Raw genomic sequence first — 22705 nt, 5'->3', positions numbered from 1 at the left:
GTGGATTGTAACCAAAAAAGGGGGGGATAAGTAGAAGTAAAATGAGGGAAATTACATCTTAGGAAGACACAAAATAGGTTTTCTATTATAATTGAGGGAAAGAAGGGAGGGTGATAAATATTGTGTGAATTTTACTGTCATCAGATTTGGCTCAAAGAAAGAATATTAAATATATTTGGTTTCACCAAGAAACTTCTCTCACCTTATAAAAAAGTGGGAGGAAAAAAGGGAAAAAAGAAGGGGTAGGCTAAATAGAAGGAAAAACAGAAATAGTAGGGGAAAGGTATAAGACAGGGGGTAGTCTCTAAAGAGGGAGGATTGCTTGAGGCAAGTAGTGCTCATAATTAGAATACTGGGGAAGAGGGAAAGGGGAAAAAGAAAGAGAAAAGTATAATAAGGGGTTAAGATAGCAGGAAATACAGAATTAGTAGTTTTAACTATAAATGTGAATGGGGTGAACTCTTTCACAAAGCATAAGTAGATAGCAGGCTGGATTAAAAGCCAGAATCCTATAATATGTTGTTTACAAGAAATACATTTTTTCAGATGATCTTTTTTTTATTATTGTTGTAGCTTTTTATATACAAAACATATGCATGAGTAATTTTTCAACATTGGCCCTTGCAAAAACTTCTGTTTTCCTCTTTCCCTCCACCCCCTCCCCTAGAAGGCAGGTAGTCCCATAGATGTTAAATATGTTAAAGTATATGTTAAATACTATATATATACATACTCTAATTTCTTTAATCTCTTTCTCAACTCTTATTGCTGAGGCTAATTTTTCTAATACAATATTTAATAATAATGGTGATAGTGGGCAACCTTGTTTCACTCCTGATCTTATGAAAAAGATTCCAGTTTATCTCCATTACATATGATGCTTACTCATGGTTTTAAATATATGCTCCTGACTATTTTAAGGAAAAGTTTATTTATTCCTATACTCTCAAATGTTTTTTTTTATTAGGAATGGATATTGGATTTTATCAAATGCTTTTTCTGCATCTATTAAGATGATCATATGGTTTTTGTTCATTTGGTTGCTGATATAGTCAATTATGTTCCTAATAGTGACCCAGCCCTGCATTCCTAGTATAAATGCTATTTGGTCGTGGTGTATTATTCTGGGGATGATTTTCTGTAATCTTTTTGCTAATATTATATTTAAGATTTAGCATCAATATTTATTAGGGAGATTTGTCTATAATTTTCTTTCTCTGTTTTGGACCTACCTGGTTTTGGTATCAGTACCATGTCTGTGTCATAAAAGGTAGGACTCCTTCAGTTCCTATTTTTCCAAATAGTTTATATAGCAGTGGAGTTAATTTTTCTTTAAATGTTTGATAGAATTCACATGTAAATCCATCTGGTTTTGGGGATTTTTTCTTAGGGAATTGATTAATAGCTTGTTCTATTTCTTTTTCTAAGATGGGACTGTTTAGCCAATTACTTCCTCTGTTAAGCTGGACAAGCTATATTTTTGAAAGTGTTTTTCCATTTCAATTAAGTTATTGAATTTATTGGCAAAAAACTGGGCAAAGTATCCTTATCATTGCTCTAATTTCCTCTTCATTGGTGGAGAGTTCTCCCTTTTCATTTTTAAGATTAACAATTTGATTTTCCTCTTTCCTTTTTTTAATAAGGGTTTATCTATTTTGTTGTTTTTTTCATAGAACCAATTCTAAGGTTTTTTTAATTAAATCAGTTTTTTTTTAACTTTCAATTTTATTAATCTCTCCTTTTATTTCTAGAATTTCAACTTTAGTGTTTGACTGGGTGTTTTTAATTTGTTCCTTTTCTCACATTTTTACTTGTAAGCCCAATTCATTGACCTTCTCTTTCTTTATTTTATGCAAGTAAGCCTCTAGAGGTATAAAATTTCCCCTTATTACTGCTTTGGCTGCTTTGGTATAATGTCTCATTATTATCATTTTCTTGGGTGAAGTTATTAATTATGTCTATGATTTGCTGTTTCACCCACTCATTCTTTAGGATGAGATTATTTAGTTTGCAGTTATTTTTTTGGTCTATTTCCCCTGGCTTTTTACTGAATGTAATTTTCATTTTATCAGGGTCTGAAAAGTATGCATTTACTATTTCTGCCTTACTGCATTTGAGGTTTTTATGTCCTAATATATGGTCAATTTTTGTATTGGTTCCATGAACTGCTGAGATGAAAGTGTACTCCTTTCTGCCTCCATTTAGTTTTCTCCAAAGATCTATCATATCTAACCTTTCTAGTATTCTACTTTCCTCTTTGACTTCTTTCTTATTTATTTTATGGTTTGATTTATCTAATTCTAAGAGTACAAGTTTGAGATCTCCCACTATTATAGTTTTGCTGTCTATTTCTTCTTGCAGCTCTCTTAATTTCTCTTTTAAGTATTTAGATGCTACACCACTTGGTGCATATATGTTTAATACTGATATTGCTTCATTATCTATGCTACCCTTTAGCAAGATATAGTGCCCTTCCTTATCTCTTTTAATTAGATCAGATTTTGCTTTTTCTTGATCTGAGATCAGGATGACTACCCCTGCTTTTTTTGACTTCATCTGAAGCATAGCAGATTGTACTCTAACCTTTTACCTTTACTCTGTATGTATCGCTCTGCTTCAACTGTGATTCCTGTAAACAATATATTGTAGGATTCTGGCTTTTAATTCAGCTAACTGCTTCGTCTTATGGGGGATTTTACCCCATTCACATGTATGGTTAAAATTACCAATTCTGTATTACTTGCCTTCTTGTTAACCCCTCCTTATGCTTTTCTTCTTTCTTTTCCCCATATCCCGCTCCCCAATATTAAACTTGTGAGCACCACTTGCTTCTCACAGCCCTCCCTTTTTAGTATCCCTCCCCCACTTTAGAATTCCTCTCCCTTTCTTACCCCTTTTCTTCACAAATTCTATATTCCCTTCCAGTTAGCTTACTCCTTCCCTTTTCACTTTTCCCCTCCCACTTTTCAATGAGGTGGAAGAAGTTTCACCATAAATCGAATATGTCTAATATTTTTCTCTTTAAGCAAATTCTAATGAGAATAAGATACACGCAATGTTTATCCCCCTCCATTCTTTCTCTCAGATATAATAGGTTTCTTTTGCCTCTTCATGAAATGTAGTACCCCCACTTTACCCTTTTTCTGGTACAATTTCCTTTCCACTTCTCTAGTTTCTAGAACAAATTATACATATGTTCTTCATCGCAGAAATATAGTTCACAACATTTCTTTTTACCTTTTTAGGTTTTTCTTGAGTTCTATAATTGTAGATCAACCATTTTGTTTAGTTCCAGTTTTTTCATCAGAAATAGATGAAATTCACTTATTTCATTAAATGTCCATCTTCTTCCCTGGGAAAAAAATGCTCATTTTGGCTGGGTAAATAATTTATGGCTGCATTCCAAGTTCTTTTGCCTCATGGAATATTAGATTCCAGGCCTTTAGATCCTTTAATGTGGATGCTGCTATATCCTGAATTATCCTTATTGTGGCTCCTCTATATTTGAATTGATTTTTTCTAGCAGCTTGAAGTATTTTTTTCTTTTGTCTGATAGTTCAGGAACTTGGCCACTATATTTCTTGGTGTTTTGATTTTGGGGTCCCTTTCAATAGGTGATCAATGAATTCTTTCAATGTCTATTTTACCCGCTGTTTCCATAACATCTGGACAGTTCTCCTTGATAATTTCCTGGAAAATAGTGTCCAAGCTCTTTTTTTCCATCATATTTTTCAGGAAATCCAATAATTTTCAGATTATCTCTCCTGTATCTATTTTCCAGGTCTGTTGTCTTCCCACAAAGGTATTTGACATTTTTTGCCATTGTTTCATTTTTTTGGTTTTGCTTAGCTGATTCTTGGTGTCTCCTCCAGTCATTCAATTCTGTTTGCTCAATTCTGATTTTTAATGAATTATTTTCTTCACTCAATTTTTTAATAGTTTTTTCTAATTATCCAATTGAGTTTTTAAGTGAGTTGTTTTGTTCTATGGAATTTTTCCATTTTGCCAATTTTATTTTTTAAAGAGCTATTTTCTTTTTTCAATTCACTAATTCTGTTTCTCAAGGATTTGATTTCTTTGTCCACTCTATCTTTAAATGAGTGGGATGACTTATCCAGACTCTCTTGCCAAGCTTCCCTTTCCTTTTCCCATTTTTTTCCTAGCTCTCTTGTGAGAGCCTTTTTCCGCAGATTATCTCTCCTAGATCTATTTTCCAGGTCTATAGATTTTCCCAGTAAGTATTTGACGTTGTTCTCCAGCTTCTCATTTTTTTTTGTTTTGTTTGACTGATTCTTGGGTTCTCTGTGAATCATTCATTTCTATTTGTTCCATCCTGACTTTTAAGGAGTTATTTTCTTCTTTCACAGTTTTTAGTTCTTTTTGTAAATGCCCAATTTCGTTTTTAAATGAATTATTTTGCTCTATTGAATTTTTTTCCATTTCCCTAATTTTTTTTTTTTGAGAATTATTTTCTTTTTCCAATTCAGAAATTCTATTTTCTTGAGACTTTTTTATCTTTTCCAATTCAGAAATCCTACTTTCCTGTGTTTTTTTAACCTTTTCTAATTCATAAATTTTGTTTCCCTGCATCTCCTGTGAATTCTTTATTTTTTCCAACTCCAATTTCAGGACGTTGTTATTCTCTATCATAGCTTCCCTTTCCTTTCCCCATTTTTCTTCAATCTCCCTCAATTTTTTAAGAGTTTCTTCTAGGAGAGAGTTATGTGATGGGGGGCAGGAATCGTTCCCCTTTAGGTTGTTATCTGCTGTCTCTCTGCTGTTAACTTCCTCGGGGTTGGATACCCGCTCTTTCTCTGTATAGAAGGAATCTATGGTTTTTCTAGCTTTTTTGCTCATACTTAAAAAATCTTTTGGGGTCTGTCCCTGGGGTAGGAAATTATTTATTTACTTCTTTACCAGCTTCCTCCCAGACCAGATGGATGCAGCGGCTCCTTCGCCTGAGCTAAGAGAGAGCTCTGGGAGAGAGTTCCCCACCCCCTCCCTGGAAGTGCCTCAGAGGTGATTAGCACTACTGTGCTTCGAGGGCGTAGAATAGTAAAGACAGCACAAAGCCCAGCCTATGTGTCCGGGTGGGGCGTGGATGTCTGCAGCAGGTGACGTGAAAAGCCCCTGCGCTCAAACTGGAAGTGTCTGCCAGAAACCGCGGTCCCTAGTTCAAAGGTTCAGCTTCTCTGGGACTTCCTGGAGCTGAGTTCCACTCCCTCCAGCTAAACTAGGCAGTGTGTGTTGCCTTGGGCCGTATCCACCCACTTGTCAATCTCTTAACTATTCTCAGGTGGTAGCTGAGGCCACACCCCCTGGTGCCGAGATCTGCTGAGTCACCCCCAGGATCGGGGAAAATCTAATCTGAGTTTTAAAATATTTTGGCTTTCTCTTCTGAACTGCTAAATAATTAGCAGAGAAGAGCTAACAGCCTGTGCCAGATTCCTTTACCTCAGTGGCTTCTCTGATCCCAGAGCCCTTCCCAGCGCAATGGGCGCAGTGTGCCACTACCCCACCGTCTGTGCTGGTCTCTCTTATTCCTCCCCTGAGAACTGACCTTTCCTGTTGAAACTCCAGATTCTCTTCAGCTGGTAAGTCGTGCTTCCAGTCCTTATGGTATCTATCAGTCCTGAGCTAATTCTGAGACTTAATTTATCTAATTGGTTGTGAGGGAGTGAGGACGTTCACTGAGTCATGTGTTTCTTCTCCGCCATCTTGGCTCCGCCCCCTTGTGAGAGCCTTTTTAATTTCTTCTATGAGAGTCTTGTGTGTTGAGAACCAGATCTTATCCCCTTTTGGGGATTCATTTGGAGACAGTCTGTTTTAATCTCCTCAGAGTTTAAAGTCTGCTCTCTATCACTGTAGATACTATCAATGGTTAGATTCCATTTTAAGTTTTTGCTCATTTTGTCAAGGGAGAGTCAAAGAAAACTAACAAAAAAAATGCAATCTGCTATTTGAGGGGGGGGGTAGATGATATTACTGAGTTTCCTCTACAGACTGTAGGGGGTAGCAGGGAGGTACTAGCAGGACAACAATGGCTGCACAGGTTTTGTGCTCTGAGACTCTGAAAGTGTGCTGAAACACTCTGGGTGGGTGTGGCCAGATCCCCTGAGACTCTAGCTTTATAATCTTTACCTCCTCCCCTCAGCTCCCGCCCTACCCTCCCCCATTTACAGCTTCTCTGCTGGTCTATTGGCTTGCTGCCAAGGCAAAGTACCCACAGTGGGGTAAAGTTCTTTCCACAGAAACAGCTCAGATCACACTTCCACCCCCCTCAGATCAGCACAGTATGAGCTGCCTGTCTTGTTCTCATTGCCTGTTTTCAGTCTGCCCTCAATCTGACCTTCCCTGCCCACAAAGGATATCTTTTGTTGGTAATTATTTGCAGGTTTTTTCTGAGGTTTGTAACATATCAGAATATGTGTGTGTGTGTACATATAGATATATATATATATAGATATAGATATACATATAGATATAGATATAGATATAGATATGTATCTATATATCTATATCATATGAAATTAAAATTTCCATTTACATGATTATATTTCATTTCTATAGAATATGAGTTCTTTAGGGCACAGAGAGTCACCAATTCCTTTTTTATTTTGTATCTTTAGCCACTGGTATAATACCTGTTGCAAAATACGTTTCATAAGTGCTTATTAAATGAATGAATAGATAAATGAATAAATGAATCCAGTGTATCCAATTCATTTTATACATGAGGAAAATGAATTCCAGAGAGCTAATATTACTCATTTAAAGCTAAAGTAAGATATAAGAGGCAAAACTGAGAATTGAATTCAGATCATTCTACACTAAATTAGGTATATTTTCCACTTTTTTTAAAAACAGACATGTATATATCTTAGCTCTCTTTTCAGTTTATGCTGCATGTTTCTTACCATGTCAGAGTGGGCATATCAAATTATATCTGTAAATATATGTTTCATTGTTTAATTATTTTCAGTCATTTCTGACTCTTTGTATCCCTATTTGGGTTTTTCTTGATGGAGATATTGAACCAATTTGCCATTTCCTTCTCAAGCTTATTCTATAGATGAGGGAACTGAGGCAAACAGGTTAAGTGGCTTGGTGAAGGTTACATAGACAGAACTTTCAGCTAAGGCTAGATTTGAACTGAGGAATATCAGTCTCCTTGACACCTGTTCTGGCACTCTATTTACTGTACCACTTTGCTGCCTAGAAATGCATGCATACACACACATAAATATATACATACATATATATATATATATATATATATATATATACACATATATATATATATACACACATATATATACACACACATAAATATAAATATGTATATATACATATACATATATATGTATATGTATATATATATATATATACATGAATATGTGGACATATACCTGAATTATGTACATAGACATATTTATACTAACCTATATACATATATGCATGCATATATTATGGACATACATATATAGATTACATGAAGAGCTGTACCCTAAGTAAGAAAGATTGAAGAAGCAGCAATCAAGAAAAGTAGATGTCAGAAGTGTTTTGTAATTGTGGTCACAGGACTGTGTGACTTGGAACAAGTGGGTCTCATTTTCATCATCTATAAAATGTCAGTGTTGGACTTTATTTATGCACTTAAAGAGCGATTTTTATGACATCTTTAATTAGAGGTAATTAAGTGAAAAGAAAACTAGTTTGGAAGTCTGAGACTCCACTTTTGGCCTATTCACTTCCTTTCATTGAATTATATGATTTCTCAGAGCCTCAGTTTCCTCATCATTATAATGAAAGGAATTGAACTGACCTCTTAGGTCTTTTCCAGTTCTAAATATATGATCCTATAATCCTAAACTAGGTAAGTGAACACCTCCCTTGCCTATCTATTAGTGAAAAAAAAACAGGAAGAAACAAGTCCTTCCTTCTATGTCAGAGCCAATCACTAAACTATGGTTATGTCAAAAATCCTATTCCTTCCATGGCTTAATGAGTGGTCATAGAGATGTCAGAATTTCCTCACACTGGAAGAAAAAATATTCTCCTTTCAAAGAGAGGCATCTACAGTGATAACATCTTTATCAGGTCATTGTTAATTTTCCAAGACCACATGAGCAATATATGAGAGCCAGCACAGCAATCTGCCTGAATCTGAAATGGATGGCACTTTCCCAAAGATGGGTCAAGTTCAGCCCAAGAACAAGTATTTCAGAGCTCTCATAACTAGTTAAAATATAAGATTGATATTACCTCTCTTGAATCAGTTCTGAAATTCAGCAGAAGACTGTTAATATTGATATGGTTAATATATATCAAACAGGATTCCTTTAATTTTTTGAATCAAAAAATTCTCCACAGTATTGACATTTCCTTACTGAACTCTCAGGGTTGTTTGGTTTCAGAGGCTGTAGGGCCCAAGACGCATTTTGTTTTAAATAATCCTTCATAAAAAATTCAGCTTTCAGTCTAATATGATTGAAACTCAGCTTGAGTGTGTTTTATAATGCATTGAACTGGAAAGACTATGGGCATTGAATTATTCAAAATATGGTGGGGAAAAGAGTGCTATATGTGTATGTGTGTGGGAGGGGGATAATCCAAGAAATCAGTAAGACTCGATATGTCTTGTTATCTCATTTTATTTACTTTTTAGGACTCCTCCAAATATTAGAAGAAAAAAATCAATATCAATTTTCACCTCTGTCACGTTCCACACTTCAATTATTAATGAATGTCAAATTTGACCACATTTCTCTGTACCACCTGCTCTGCAATAATATTTCTGAGCCTTTATTAAAAATGTAAAATTGTCATTGAATTTCCAAATATGATTCTCCAGTGGCTAATTCGGCTTGTTTTATTAATAAGCAGGTTCTGATGAGTAATACTAATTTAATACGCCTGCATGTAAGATTAAACCATAAATTATTCCTGCTGAAGGTGATGAGATTTGACTTTTGTGCGGTTGTTAGGCAATAACCCTTCTGAATTAACCCCATAACCACACAAAGAAGATTGTATTTTACAAAACAGAAAAGTGTTAATACTCTGAGACAAAAAATAGTTTTGTGTATATTTTCTACGTACATGCACACAAACATACAATAGTACATGCATTTGCTTGTGCTCACCAACTTCCTGAAAGGAAAAACACTTATTAGAAATTCATAGTTGTTTTTGCATGGTTTTGAGAATGTCACACATCTTGAAATATCTCATGATGTCACTGTCTGTGCCTTCAAAAACTCCACAAGGATTTGGGATTTCATTGTTGTGAATGATTGCTACTTTGAGGTGGATCACACCTAGCCACACCTACCTATCTCATGAGACTCTTGCCCATGAACTCTATTTGATGGCTATTGAACCCACTCAAAATGCTACTGGGTTCTTCTCTTGATTTTTCATGACATCTTGAAAATGTGTAATATTCAATTTGTCCTTTTATTAGTAGTAATTTTTGTCACATGATCAGCTCCCCTTCTTTTTAAAATGTATATTTCCTTTATAACATCCTCCACTCTATTTCTTCTTAGTTTTTTATTTGTTATATGTTTGTAGCCATATCACATTCACTCTTTGGCCCTCTATTGCTTTTTGAGTGATGTTCATTTTCAAATTTTTGGAAACTGTAGTGTTCCAGGTTCATGGACCTAAGGGATTTTATCACTTGTGACTTATGAGAACTGTTAATAAAAACAAACATAGCAAAATCACCTAATATCCTCGGCCACCAAAGGTTCATTTGAGAAGATTGAGAGTCATGTAGATCATGGCCATTTTGATATATAAAATATATGCTTCCATTTCTGAGGAATCAGTTGAATGTTCTATTTGAATAATGCACTGCTTCATTTTGTAAATTAAGACAGGAGAATTGGACTGATTATCTATTTGATCCAGACCTAAGATTTCATCACTATAAGGAGCTCTCAGTGTGGAAATTGCCGTTGCAATACACATGTAGTTCTGCAGTGGGGTTTAATGGAAAGAAACCTGAATTTTGATTCAGAGAACCCAGACTCAGATTTTGGCTTTGCTACTTCCTCTCTATATCCTTGGGTCAGTTATGTAATCTTTGTCTATTTTAATTTTCTTAGCTGTATAATAAGGGGATTGAAATAGAGGAACTTGAAGATATGACAACACTATCCACTGAATTGCTATCTAATATCTGCTCTGCCATGTTACCTTGCTATAAGAAACAATACGTATTTATACAAAACCAATACATATTATGGAACTTCTTTATACCAGGCCTTCTGTGTGTGTTAGGGATGCAAAAGGAGAAATCAGCCAACCAAAATAAAACTGATTATTTTTCTTCAGGCTCTTCTTTACCATTTTGTTTTCTGAACTATTTACAATTAGATAGCAGTTCAGTGGATAGTGTTGAACTTGGAGTTAGAAAGGCTTGGATTTTAAACCTGCCTCAAACATATGTTAACTATATAACATGAGAAAGTCATTAAATCTCTCTACCTTAGTTTCTTTATTTGTAAAATGGGGATAATAATAACAGCACATCTTACAGGTATGATGTGACAAATGTAATAACATATGTAAAGTGGCTTGCAAAAATAAAATGTTATATAAATTTCAGTGATAATTATTATCTAGACAGCTGTTGATTCAGGAGAGAGGAAAGCCACTGATTGTATTTAATTCTTATATTTTGAGAATGTGGCTCTTCTTTGAAATGACAATATTGGCTGTACTTCTCACTGAAGTAGCAGTTGGAAAGGACTCAAGAGAGCCTGGAATTCAGGATGCACAGTGCAAGGGAGAACAGCTGGCAACTGAGCTGTAATATTGGAGACACCTGCTAAATACATTGGTGGTCAAGCATTGTGTGATTTTCAATTGCCAAAAATATGTATTTCAAATAAATGCTAAAAATCTGATCATACAGAGGACCTCAAAGAAATGAAATAGCTTTTAATAAAATAAAAGAGTGGTTAGAAAAAAAGAAGAAAAAGAATGAAAACTGTGAGGACACATACCTTTCACTTGTAATTTTTCTTTGAGAATCTCCCTGATTGAAGAAATTGGAAAAGACCACAATTCAATTCTCTATTTTATGCATGTGCATTGACACTATAACTAAGATTTGATAGAGCTTTGTTCAGGGTGCAGAAAGATAGTAGGAATTATCTCTCTTCATAGTCATCCTCCAACCTCATAGCATATCTTCTCGTGTGATTATTATCACTGTTGTTTGTCCTTTATTTTTAAACGACCATGATATCAAGGAGGTGATGTCATGACATGCAAGTGAATTGGATTTAAGTGAAGGAGAGCTGTCTAAGGTCCCCTGCCTCACTTTTTCCTCCAGAGCCATCTGTGTCCATGGCAAGATGTATATCAAAATGGTTGAAGATGATCCTGAACGAAATGGGAGACCTTGGCCTTTTTAAGGTAAAGTCTTCAAAAGATCTCAGTTTGATTGAGGTGCGCCCATTCAGTAATTAAGGCTGGGTATCAATTGAGGCAAAGGATTTCCTCTTTCACCTAGTCTCTCTCTCTCTCTCTCTCTCTCTCCCTCTTTCTGTCTCTGTCTCTCTGTCTCTATCTCTCTCTCTGTCTCTTTCTTTGTCTCTGTCTCTCTCCATATATATATATATATATATATATATATATATATGAATATCATGGAGGGGAAGACTCAGAGTTTTTGGCTTATCATATTTTCCTACATGATCATTGTGGTACTCTGGGATTAAAGGAGATAACAATTTCCATAGTTTCTTTTTATTACCAATTAACACTCTTCTCCTGCCTCAGATATTTACTAATCATGTGACCATAGCCAAGTCACTTAATCTCTTTGGAACTCTTTTTCCTCCTCTGTACAATGAGGAGATTGGACTCAAAGATCCTTATAGTCCCTTTCTAGTGCTATATCTAAGATCATATGATTCTCTTAGGGACTTGGGGGACCAAAGGTCTTGTGTTCTGGGGTACAGGACAGTATGCAATATCCCATTGCTCTCATGTTTGTCTCTGATTAGAAGAGTCACAAATGAAAATCATCTATGGATAATGAAGGTCTTTGCTGGACAGAAGAATTCTGAAAACTTTTCAAATTCTGCATGAGACTCTCCAATTCTGTTCTGTCTCTCTCTCTGACAGCTTCCCTAATTGTAGCCTCATGGTTTCTTGAGATTTGTCCTTGAGATATCTTCCTTCAGTGCTCATGTCTTGCCATGTTTGCCCAAGGTACTAGACATCATAGCTCTGAATAATTCCCTCCCCCACAATAGAAAAAGCCATTCAACTACCATGAGCAAATCCCCATTGAAACTTCATCTGTCTTGTGTCTGTTATATCCCAACCCTCACAGACTATGTGGTGAATATCCATCATGTCCACAAAGTCCTCTCTGGGACTCAGATGAAAGACATTATGTAAGCATGCAGTACTGCTAATATGTTGTTACTGGCTCTAAGAGAAGGTTTGGAAGACAAGGAATGGAAAAGTTGAGAAGTATATGGGAAAAGTACAAAAGATTTAGTTCTGCAGCTATGATGGGGGAAAGACACAAACAGCTGAAAAAAGGAAAATTCTAGTTGCTCAACTGGTTCTTTAGACTCTTTAATGGTAATGAACCCATTTAATGTTTTTTGCCCCTTTAGAAGACTCAATTGCCCATGTCATTCAAGTTTTAATGTGAATCTAGTTATAGGTTCAGATAGAACCAAATTTTCAATTGTTTTAGGAATTTATGTGACTCCTAAAGCAGAGGGTAAAAAGAGGGGATCATGGAAAAAAAGTAACTCTACCCCAATATCCCCCAAACAACGATTCAGGATAGATAGTATTCTGTGATTTATTTAGCAAAAGAAAATGTAAAGTATAAAAAATGTTTGGGGTAAGAAGATATACATACTCCCTTACTGAGATGATTTGGAATGTTCAAAGTAAGAAAATGAATAGTTCACATGGGTAAATCTCCTTGGATTCCCAGGAGTAATAAATCACTGACTGCAGTAAAATTGTTGATTTTTCCCAAACTTGGTTACATAAAGAGCATCATGCCAGATTCTCATTTTTATGTTATTTTTTTAAAGGCTGATTAGACCAATTGATTACAAAAATTATTTGTATGTGTCTTAAGTGAAAAACCCAGACTGATTCCCATAGAGATTTCCATACTATTCTTTGAGCTGCCAGAAGCCTCTGAAATCAGACTAAATCTAAATGTATAGTTCTGAACTTCTCTGAATTATAATATTTCTCTCATCTTAATACTCTTGTGTTCCTGAAATGGCTTTATTTTTTCATTGCAGAAGGACCATGTTGAAGAACTAACAAGAAATACAGCAACTGTAATGTGAATGGAAAATCAATAAGTCTTTTTCCTCCTTCTTCTGCACTTTCTCTTCCTCCTCTTTCTCCTTCTCTTCTTTCTTTTCTCTTCCTTCTCCTATTACTATTACTTTTAAGGAAAGTGCACTAACTGGAACACCAGTAAACCAGAATAAGAAACAGAAATGTCTATGTAATAATTAACTATGCCTCTCAATATCACAGATAGCTTTAGTATATTATTCTTAGCATCATAAGTTAACTCTAGAAGGACAAGCCATGCCAAATGATGCAAAAAATTACAAATAAGTGTTACTAAATTCACTAAAATTTCTCCATGTCCACAAATGTGCTGCAAATATGAATATTTACAAGCATATACTATTATTTTTTTACTTTGAAACAAGAACAGAATTTATCTCATTAACACTATTTTCTTTACCTTACATACTACATTACTCTGCGTTTTGACCCTTCTACATATTCTTACATTCCTATCCTAAAATGAAAGGGATGTAATAGACCCTCTAGTCCCTACCCATCATTTTATGGTTTAGAAATTAAGGTCCAGGAAAGTTAAGTGATTTGTCCAATTTCACAAGTCATAAATAACAGGGGCAGAATTTTAACCTGAGACTCCTGATTTAAAATCTGAATCTCCTTCTATTGTACCATGATGATTCAATCTATTCAGAATATTTAAATTAGTGCAAATAGTATTGAAAAATGTTTTAATCTTTCAAAGTGTATTTACATGTAGTTTGTATGATTTAGATAAAACTTGAATTATTCTCATTTTAGAGATAAAGAAATAGAGAAATAGAAGGTTAGATAACATTTTTACTATCACCTAAAGAGGTATTTGCTGAACCAGCTAAGACTAGAACCCAGGTGTCCCAATTCCCCTCCCCAAGCTTTTTTCCTTAAGGCTATATTCCTTTTATAAACCTGATTTTCATAGTGATGTGGGATATAAAAATAAGCTTAATTTTCTTATCAATAACATGAGAAATTACTTTACAACTCATATACTATATGTATTCAATAACAAAGTGTTCAATTGCAGCTCTCATTTTATTTTCACCAACTCATTCCTTAAAGTTTTGCTATCCGTTTTGTATCTTCTAGATTCTAATGAAATGGCTTTATTTGAGATCAATAATGAACTACTAGTAGTTAAATCCAGAATCCTTTTCTCTTTTTCTGTTTTCATCTTCCTTGATCTCTGCCAATTTAACTCACCCACACCTTCATGAGACCATCTTCTTGTCTTCTTCCACATGGCTTTCCTACCTTAAATTTTCCATTTTTGTCACTTTTTTTTTCTTCCTACTCTTTTAACTTTGCTAACTTTTAACTTTTTAACATACTCTAAAAAAACTTTTAAATTTGGTTGTGCTCCTATAAGGTGCTCTCCTGGCAGTTACAATTACTAGTCTGTCCTAGGCCCACCAACAGAGTACCTTTGACCACTGACCTTTGCAGTGTGAACTCTACCTGGCTCGCCTCCTCTGAGGCCTTCAAGAGTCTCTGGCCATGATCTCTTGAATGTATAGTTTAATAACTGGTAGCGCACTCAAGAACAGCCATGTGTAATCTTAAAAGCCTTTATTATACATACTCACATAATGCCCTGACTGATGCCCTGACTTGTTGGTTCCCAAGTGAACACCTGGTCAGAAGACCCACGTGTTCACTACCAAAATCCTTACCTCTCTGGGCTATCCATCTTGTCTTGGCAACCCAGGATAGGAAGCCAGGGTGAAGAGCGCCAGGTTAAAGAGAGCGACTGCTGCCTGCAGTGGGCTTATAAAGGGCCTGTGAGGTCACACACACAGCCAATCAGCGAGAGAGTCACCCATTACGAAGCTATCTCAATATGGACAGGATCCCACCCAAGGGCAGTCCTAATATCCACAGAAATTACTTCCTGGGGGGACTCAAATCTCCCAATGCACCGTGTCCGCCCATTTAATGGGCCCTTACATGTTCCAAGGCTTTCTATCTTTTCTCTACTTTTGATGGATTCTTTCCTTTAGTGATCTCATTCACTCTCATGGTTTTAATAATTACCTCTGCACAGATAACTTCCAACTCTGTAGCTTTACCTTCAACCTCTGTCCAGAAGCACAGGCCTAAATTTCTAGTTGCTTCTGCCTTTCTCTATCTAGCAGTCCTGCTCACCTTGAAATAAACATGTTTAAAACTTAACACTTATTCTTCCCTTTTCCAAAATCTTCTCCTGCCCTATATATTCTTATTTATATTCTTATTTTCCCAGCCATCCAAGCTTTAACCTTGAAGCCATCTTCAAACCTTTCCTATCCTCCATTTGTCATATCCAGTTAACTGCCAAGACTCAGTAACTATACATTCAAATCAGTTCTTTATTTTTCATTTTCACTGCAGCCATTCTAATTTGGGCTCTCAACAGCAATCTCCTGGACTTTTGTATAAGAGAGAGTAAATATCTGTGATTCAGCACATAATAGCTCTCTGTACCAGGTATCCTATCCCTTAAAACCAGAAGTCATAAGGTCTGAAGTAAGAGAACTGGGACATACATGCTGACTATCAGAAATGGGAACCGAAAGTCTCAAAATCATATTCTAAGGTACATATGCAAATTCTTCTTGTTGTATCCTACTTTATCCAATCTCTCTGCTTCAGGAGAGATGAAATAGTCATGGCAAGAAACAATTGGAGGAGGTATGCAGTAACTGGATCTTGAAAGAAAAAACATTAGCTATAAGGGGTGCTAGTGCTGTCCTGAACTCATAGCCCATGCTGAAAGGAGGCCATGAGATCTGGATCCAGAGACCCTGAAGTCTTTGGCAAATGACGACACCAACTGTATGTTATGAGTCAAATATTAAAACTGTTATGTTATAAAGGGGAGTTACAAGGGAAGATGGAGTTAATAAAGTAAGCTATAACTTTTTTATATCTATGAGTTTGGACCATGTATTTATATATTCTTTAGAAATGACCCAGGTCTAGAAAAAGCTGTGAGAACAAAGCCATGGATTTTGTTGTTCTAATATGTGTTATTCATTCCCTTGAGATTCTTTGAGGCAGTTAGTTGGTATGGTAGATTGAGTGCTGAACCTGGAAACAGGAAGGCCTGAGTTCAAATTCAATCTTAGACACTAACTAGCCATTCAACTTCAGCAAATCATATAGCCTCTATCTTTCTCAAATTCCTCATGGTACCTACATCCTATAATTGTTCTGAGAAAAAAGTGAGACATTTGTAAAACAATTTGCAAACCTTAACCCATAAATGCAAACTTTTATTAGTGTTATTAGATTAATTTTATATAAAAAGAGTAAACTACTTTGTACTTTGCAAACTACTGTACTTTGTACAGTATCTAAGCACGCCCACTGGTTCCCATGAATACTTCCCCCATTATGTCATGTAGCTACATGTACATAAAATAGTAGAACAGAGACAATATATGAGGTTTTCCAATATATAGGGCCTCAATGTTTTTCTGATTGGCCAAATCCATACTGACCACACCTCTCACACTGACAGGACTCATGTGACTATCCAGGGCTAAGTCAACTTGGGAAATTGAAAGCCACCTACACTAACAGAACCATGAAGAAGTTCGTATGTCTACTGTGTAGCCTTTCAGAGGGGCAGAGGGTATCACTTCTGATCAGCATAAACATTTCACGCTTGAATTCGTTTTAATGAAGAAACCAAGTTAGTAGAGAGAAGTCTCAGTGAGTAGTTAAACTGAAAGAATATGCTTCTCACATCTAGGATATGTCTTCTCCAGGTTACTTTTCACATTGCTGCTCCAGTTATCATCTTAGTATAGTGCTCTATTTGCATAATAATTCTATGAAAAATTATAATGGTTAGTGTTTTTTTTTTCCTTCTGGTTCATTCAAAGCCCTATACAATCTGCCACCCACTTATTTATGTTTTGGAGGATTATTTTAACATTATTCTCCTTCATGTAAATGGCACAGTGGATAAAGCATTACATTTGGAGTTGGGAAGATCTGATGTCACATTTAGCTGTGTGACTCTGGACAAGTCGTTGAATTGATCTATCCTTGTTTGTTCATCTGTAAAAGGAAAGCGTTGTAGTAGATGCCATATGAAGTACCTTCTGCCTCTAAAACTCTTATTCTATGACTAAAAATTCTTATAAAGATTGCCCACTTTTTATAAATTACCAATACAATCCAACACCAAGAGATACAAAGAGAAATTCCATTCAAAATAACTGCCAATAGTATAAAATATTTGGGAATATATCTACCAAAGGAAAGCCAGGAATTATATGAGCAAAATTATGAAACACTTGCCACAAAAATAAAGTCAGATTTAAATAATTGGAAAGACATTCAGTGCTCTTGGATAGGCCGAGCGAATATAATCAAGATGACAATACTCCCTAAACTAATCTATTTATTTAGTGCTATACCAATCAGAATCCCAAGAAACTATTTTAATGACCTAGAAAAATAACAACAAAATTCATAAGGAAGAACAAAAGGTAGAAAATTTCAAGGAAATTAATGAAAAAAAAATCAAATGAAGGTGGTCTAGCTGTACCTGATCTAGTATCTGATCTAGTATAAGGCAGTAGTCACCAAAACCATTTGGTATTGGCTAACAAATAGATTAGTTGATCAGTGGAATAGGTTAGGTTCACAGGACTAGATAGTGAATAAAAATAGCAATCTAGTGTTTGACAAACCCAAAGATCCCAACTTTTGGGATAAGAATTCATTATTTGACAAAAACTGCTGGGAAACCTGGAAATTAGTATGTCAGAAACTAGGCATGGACCCACACTTAACACCACATACTAAGATAAGATCAAAATAGGTCTATGATTTAGGCATAAAGAATGAGATCATAAATAAATTAGAGGGACATAGGATAGTTTATCTCTCAGACTTGTGGAGGAGGAAGGAATTTGTGACCAAAGGAGAACTAGAGATCATTATTGATCAGAAAATAGAAAATTTTGATTACATCAAATTAAAAAGCTTTTATACAAACAAAACTAATGCAAACAAGATTAGAAGGGAAGTAACAAACTGGGAAAACATTTTTACAGTTAAAGGTTCTAATAAAGGCCTCATTTCCAAAATACATAGAGAACTGACCTTTAATTTATAAGAAATCAAGCCATTCTCCAATTGATAAATGGTCAAAGGATATGAACAGACAATTTTCAGATGATGAAATTGAAACTATTTCCACTCATGTGAAAGTGTTCCAAATCACTATTAATCAGAGAAATGCAAATTAAGGCAACTCTGAGATACCACTACACACCTGTCAGATTGGCTAAGATGAAAGGAACAAATAATGATGAATGTTGGATGGGGATGTGGGAAAACTGGGACACTGATGCATTGTTGGTGGAGCTGTGAAAGAATCCTGCCGTTCTGGAGAGCAATTTGGAACTATGCCCAAAAAGTTATCAAACTGTGCATACCCTTTGATCCAGCAGTGCTACTACTGGGCTTATATCCCAAAGAGATACTAAAGAAGGGAAAGGGACCTGTATGTGCCAAAATGTTTGTGGCAGCCTCTTTGTAGTAGCTAGAAACTGGAAAATGAATGGATGTCTACCAATTGGAGAATGGTTGGGTAAAGTATGGTATTTGAATGTTATGGAATATTATTGTTCTGTAAGAAATGACCAACAGGATGAATACAGAGAGACTTAGAGAGACTTACATCAATGGATGCTGGGTGAAACGAGCAGAACTAGGAGATCATTATACACTTCAACAATGATACTGTATGAGGATGCATTCTGATGGAAGTGGATATCTTCAATTTAGAGAAGATCTAATCCAATTCCAATTGATCAATGATGAACAGAATCAGCTACACCCAGAGAAGGAACACTGGGAAATGGGTATAAACTCTTTGCATTTTTTGTTTTTCTTCCCAGGTTATTTTTACCCTCTGAATCCAATTCTTCCTTTGCAACAACAACAACAACAACAACAACAACAACAACAACAACAACAACAACAACAACAATTCTGTTCTGCATATATATGTTGTATCTAGGATATACTCTAACATATTTAATATGTATGGGAATGTCTGCCATCTAGGGGAAGGAGTGGAGAGAAGGAGGGGAATATTTGGAATAGAAGGGAGTACAAGGGATAATGTTGTAAAAAATTACCTATGCATAATGTTATAATTATAATATGTTATAATTATAAAATTAATTTAAAAAAATAAAAAAATAAAGATTGCCCACATTTCTTTTCCTGACTTCATTATTTTCCTTATTTAGAATAGACTCCCCTCAAGTCTACCTGTTGAAGTTCTGTGCTTCCTCCAATCCCAACTTGGATGTCACTACTTAAGTAGAAATTTCCCTTACTCCTTTTTCTCTTACTTCAGGTTGCTTTCTCCCTCTTTTAACCTGTTCTCCTTTGCACTCATGTTTCCCCATGTATATTGGGTTATTTTGTAAACATCTTACTTATCCCACAAAATACACACATAATACACACGTATGGCATATCTATTCCTTGCTCCTAGAGACCTGTTGACTTGAATTGATGCTCATAATCGATTTGAGTTACTTATCAGATCTGGATCTCTGGTGCATCTAATCATGAACTTTATTATCTCATTGTCTTTACTTATTTTGGAAGCTCAGTTGATTTTTGACAGCAAAAAACTTTACATTAATTTGGTAAATACTCTCCTCAGAATCAAGTACCCCCCCAAAAAAATTTATGACCCTAAACAAGGAATCAGGCACTAACAAACATGATTATAACAAGCATGTCAAGCATGTTTTTTAAAATAAAAATTATGTGGAAACTTTTATTTGATTAAAAGAAGAGCTCTCTAAGCCATCAAATAAACCAAGGCAACAAGATTGGTTTTGAGTTATTTGAGCCAAGACATAAAACATCTCTTATTCATACATGTGAGCAACACATTTTAAATAATTCTGAATGGAATTCAATGTTCACTTTCTTATGACATTAATAACAACTGTTTCTGAGTCATTTTTCTTTTGTTTACAGAGCTATAGTACTTAGAATGGGAAAGAGGTCAATGTGGTTTATTTGGTTGGAAATGTTTAGATCACCCAATCACATTTTTAAGTGATTTCTAAGAGAAGTGAATGATGCAAAGCAGTAGAATTATCAAGATTCCATAATGGCAAGAATAAATTACTACTTCTTCCTTTAAAAATAAGTTCCTGGAAATGCCTAGAGATATACTATTACAAAAAGTTTGAGTCTTATGGAATGTTAGAGGTCCTCCAGTTCAATCCCTACCCTTTTACAAAAGAAGAAATAAAAAAATTAAATTATGTGCTCAAAACATATAATTAGCAATCTAACCAATACAAACAACTATTTTTATTAAGTTCTCCAATCATTGGTTCTTAGGATAATCTTGTTTCTATGATGTATTAGTCATTCATCAGTGGTAAAGACCAGTGACCTGATCTGACCTTATTAGATGATTCTTCAATTTGATGGGTCTTTGGGTTCAAAGTCTTTCTTGCTTCCTGTGTTCCAACATCAATAGTTCAATCATTCTGAGGCTCAATATTCTCATCTATAAATGGAGCGATTAGTATTTTATGATCTGCCTTATATGATTGGCATGTAAGGAAAGTAGTTTGCAACTCTATTTTTTTTTTTGTATTCTGATCTTTAACTACAAAAAAAGGAACATTTCCATGTATATAATAGGACACAAAAAAGAATGCATATAACACCATGAATTTCAATTTTATATTGTTTGCTTGAAAAATATATACGTATCGGGCAGAGCCAAGATGGCAGAGAAGATACACGCGATTTTGTAAGTTCCCTTCTTCCCTCATTACCAATTAGTTAAATCAGCCTCAAGAATAACACTGGACTGATAGAAACCACAAGGACTGAAAGCACGACTTACCAGCTAAAGAGAATCTGGAGTTTCAACAGAAAAGGTCGGTTCCCAGGGGAGGAAAAAAAAAAGAGGCCAGCACAGATGGTTGGGTGCTAGCAAACTGTGCCAATCGGGCGGGGGAGAACTCTGGGATCAGAGAAGCCACTGAGATAGAAGAATCTGTTAGCTCTTCTCTGCTTATAAAACAGCAGCTCAAAAGAGAAATCAAGCCACTTTAAAATATAAAGCCAGATACTAGAACCACCCCAATCTGGAAGTTACCTAACAGATCTCGTCAAGGCTGTGCAGCCACTTTCTGCTGTCCAGGGCTTCACCTTGGGATAGTTAAGAGCTTGAACAGCAGGGGACACTGCCTGAGGCAACATCTAAGCTACATAGTGCCTGGCTTGGCTGGAGGCTGTGGAACTCGGCCATAGAAGTCCCAGAGAAGCAGACTGTGGTTTCTGGACAGACCCTTCCAGTTTGAGCACAGGGGCTTTTCACATCAGCTGCTGGTATCCACGCCCCACGGGATGCATTGGCTGGGCTTTCTGTAGCCTTTACTGTTCAGTCTTAAACCTCAGGGAAGTTGCTAGGACACACAGTGCCCTCAAAGTGCAGCCATACTAATCACCATTGAGGCACTTCCCGGGAGGGGGATGGGAACTCTATCCCAGAGATCTCTCTTAGATCAGGCAAAGGGGCAGTTGCATCCATCTGGTCTGGGAGAAAGTGGTAAAGAAATAAATAAATAAACTTCTTACCCCAAGGGCAGACCCCAAAAGAATTTTTAACCATGAGTAAAAAGCTAAAGAGAACCATTGATTCATTCTACACAGAGAAAGAGCAGGTATCCAATCCTGAGGAAGTTAATAGCAGAGAGTCAGCAGATAACAACCTAAAGGGGAATGATACCTGCCCCCCATCACATGACTCTCTCCTAGAAGAGATTATTAAAAAGTTAAGAGAGTTTGAAGAAAAATGGGGAAAGGAAAGAGAAGTTATAATAGAGAATAACAACATCCTGAAATTTGAGTTGGAAAAAATAAAGAATTCACAGGAGATGCAGGGAAACAAAATTTGTGAATTAGAAAAGGTTAAAAATCACAGGAAAGTAGGATTTCTAAATTGGAAAAGATAAAAAATTCTCAAGAAAGTAAAATTTGTGAAATGGAAAAGATAAAAAAGTCTCAAGAACGTAGGATTTCTGAATTGGAAAAGGAAAATAATTCTCTAAAAAAAATTAGGGAAATGGAAAAAAATTCAATAGAGCAAAATAATTCATTTAAAAACTCAATTGGACATATACAAAAAGAACTAAAAAATGTAAATGATTAAAATAACTCATTAAAAATCAGGACGGAACAAATAGAAATGAATGATTCATTGAGAACCTAAGAATCAGTCAAACAAAACAAAAATAATGAAAAGCTGGAGAATAACTTCAAATACTTAGTGGGAAAATCTATAGACCTG

Source organism: Sminthopsis crassicaudata, chromosome 1 (assembly GCF_048593235.1).
Source record: "Sminthopsis crassicaudata isolate SCR6 chromosome 1, ASM4859323v1, whole genome shotgun sequence".
NCBI lineage: Eukaryota > Metazoa > Chordata > Mammalia > Dasyuromorphia > Dasyuridae > Sminthopsis > Sminthopsis crassicaudata.
This window is presented reverse-complemented; position numbering follows the sequence as displayed.